This window comes from Vitis riparia, chromosome 5, assembly GCF_004353265.1.
Source record: "Vitis riparia cultivar Riparia Gloire de Montpellier isolate 1030 chromosome 5, EGFV_Vit.rip_1.0, whole genome shotgun sequence".
NCBI lineage: Eukaryota > Viridiplantae > Streptophyta > Magnoliopsida > Vitales > Vitaceae > Vitis > Vitis riparia.
Window position 1 is genome coordinate 15185664 of NC_048435.1, and position 3223 is coordinate 15188886.

The window sequence follows — 3223 nt, forward strand, 5'->3', positions numbered from 1 at the left end:
CCTAAGTGGTTTATTCAGGCATTTCTTGATGTAACCGTTGTGGTGGCACGATGAGGAAGACTTCTCTTAGGGCTAATGCTTGCTCTGCAAGTTTTGTTAGGCGGTTTGCTCAAGCTTGGGCTTTAAATCTGCTTAGGTTCTTTTCTGTACAATTGAGACACTACCTAACGGTGGATGGGTCAGGTGATTGTCTTTTAACAATCTATGTTGTCTTATGCAGGTTTCCACGTGGCCCTAAGCTTCTCAGTATGTCAGCGATAGGGGGTATCGCTTCCACCAACACAGGTGGTAAGGTCTAGAAAGGTGGCCGGAAGGGTGCGGGAGCCGGGCGCCCTAGGCCAAAGCGCCTAGTCAATCTTCTGTCAGAATAAGAGTTTTGGGCTCGCTTTTGTATCATAGACATCGTTTCCATCCTCTTGGTAGACAGCGAGCCCCTGACCTCTGAGAAACAGTCCCACAATGCTACTTATTTTATTAAGGAGCAATTCAATACGGGACTCTGCTTTCATCGACCTTCTCTTTTCAAAAAGTTCCTCCACTTCACTAAGATTCCTCCAACCTTTCTTCATCCTAATGTTGTCTGGGTGCTGATGGGATACAACATCCTGGACATGCTTTACCGATTAGGTTTCACTCTACTGGAGGTCTTATTTGTCTATACAGTAAATATGAGCTAGAATGAGAGGTTTAGTCTGTCTACTCACATCCCTTCTCTCCAACTAGTGACTAGGCTCCCAGATTCAAACAAAGGCAGGGCGAAGGGGCACATCCTTGTTTATGGCCCCTAGAGTGGTCCATATGAGGAGCCAGATAGAGAATTCCTCCCACGACACTCTTTGGAGATCCAAGTAGGATATGTTCTTGTAATCTTTGTCCATCCTTTGTAATTGTTTTTTTTTTTTTTTTGTGAACCTTTGCTGATCTTTCATGTTTGTGTGGTGTAGGAAAGAACAAGAGGGGTCGACTTATGAAGTGTATAGAGAAGGCCTATTTCGCTTGGCTTAACAAACTCTTTGAAATATCTTCATTCGAGTGGAACCGTCAGGTTCTTGTGACAGATAAAAACCTGCATGCAGTGGTCAAGGAGGTCAGGTCGTTCATCCTCCCCATATTCCTTCGCTTGGCTCCTTGGACCCTAGTGCCCGATGAGTACCATGTGCCGAAGGACCTCCCTTTTTTATGAGGTCGATTGTGTAACGGATTCGAAGGCACGATAGAATCGTCTAAAGCAAAGGGAGAAAAAGCATTAGGGTGGGACATAAGGCAAGCTTCGACCACAAACTGTCTAGTCTTTAGCTCCACCGTCTGTCTTTTAGCCAAGAAGAAAGGATCGGTCACTCAGCCCGTTCAGAGGGCACCAACCTCGCCATCCGCATCTCTTTCTCTTTTTGCCTCAACTTCCTATCCATCTTAATCCTCTTCTGTTCCAACACCGAGCCGGACACATGGGTTGAACTGTTAGCCGCCAACACCGAGCCGAAAATTGGGATTGAGTTGGTGGTGCCCCCTATTGCCTACGAAGAGGAAAAAGAGGACATGGTCGCGAACCTGAGGGTTGGATTCAAGGAGAGGCAACACAAGCGCTTGTCCAAATCCATCACGATCACCCTTCCTCCCTCCAAGAGGCCCTGCCCGAAAATTCTTTGCTCAGAGCTTGTCTTGACTTTTGCACCGGTGATAGAGCCTTTGGCTGTTGCTGCAGGCACTAACCCCACATCGGACGAGAGGCTTTTCTCAACTGAAGGAGTCGTTCACCTAGAGCCATGGAGGCCCTCCTCTAGTCCGACACAACTCAACAATGACTCTGTTGAGTGCGTGGCTTCCATTCCTTCTCGTCCCCAGGCGCCTCGTGCCCCCAGTTGGGAGGAGATAGCCGAACTAATGAAGCAAATTCCCTCATTCACTGAGAGAGAGGCTCCTGTGCACAACATGGAGGTACTTTTTTCGATGGGTCTCGATGGATTTAAAGAGCGACCCCAACCTATCCTTTGCGGCCTATCTTCCATTCAACACTTTAGACTTCGTCGTCTCCCACATCTTGCTAGTGCAGTACTACACAGTTATCGAGACAACGGAAGTAGTAAGCCTCTTTTTTCTTACATTCATGGTGCCTTAGTCTTTTGTCCCCTTAACAACTTTCCTGTTACCTTCTTAGGTGGTAGCTGACTTCCGGAATCTAATGCGATAGCATGCTCAGCTCTTGAAATGGCTGGAGGCTGTGGAGACCATGAGGACATATATTGCCCATAACATGGGCGATAGTGAAAAACTTTGTGCCAAGCTGAAATTGGTAGAAGGTGAGCTTACTGCTGCTTGGAAAATGACCAATGAAGGGGCCAGGTTGCTAAGGAAGGCGGAAGAGGGGAAGGAGGCAGCCGAAGCTGAGGCTCGCTAGTTGGCGGAAAAGAGGAAGGTGATAGAGGCCGGTAAGAAGAAAGTTGAGGAGGAGGCCGAACGATTGAGGTAGGAATTGCAAGAGCTCTAGGTGGGGTTCGCCGTTCAAAAAGGAGGAACTGGAGGGTGAATATCAAAAGCAAGTAGATGACATGTTTTTCTTTAGCTATCGATGCTGCATGAAGAAACATGACATTACCCAAGATACCCCCAACTATTATTCGGACGAAAATGGAGATGCTACTAGAGTCGGTCCCACTGATGGGTTGACGTGACCCTGATTCTTTCTATGTATTTTTATCTTTATTTTTTCTAGCTGAAGACGACCTAAACGAAAATTGTAAAGACAATGAACATTCATATATATATATATATATATACACGTCTTTGTCTTTCTTTTTTGCTTGTCTCATACATTACTTTCATAAGCAAGTTTTATAGATAGTATTGCTTTAAGTTGGATACATTTCAAGGACAGAGCAGAGGTATGTCGTCCAATGTTTGGAGATGATATATCCCTGAGTCCCCAACCTTAGTCACAACATAGGGCCCTTCCCAATTAACCTGAAACTTCTTTGTTCTTGCTTTAGCCTTATTCTTGAAGACTTTTCTAAGGACTAAGGTTTCGGTCTGGAAAATATGTGGTTGGACTTTTCTGTTGTAATGAGTTATTCTACCGATAGGTGGCCAATCGGATTGTCGCATTCCCTCTTACTTCATCTGCCCAATCCAATTGTCTCTTGAGTTCTTCATTGTTGTCTCTTTGACCTTGCACGACCGTTTTGGTAGTGGGCATGCCTATCTTAGTTGGAATAACATCTTCCATTCC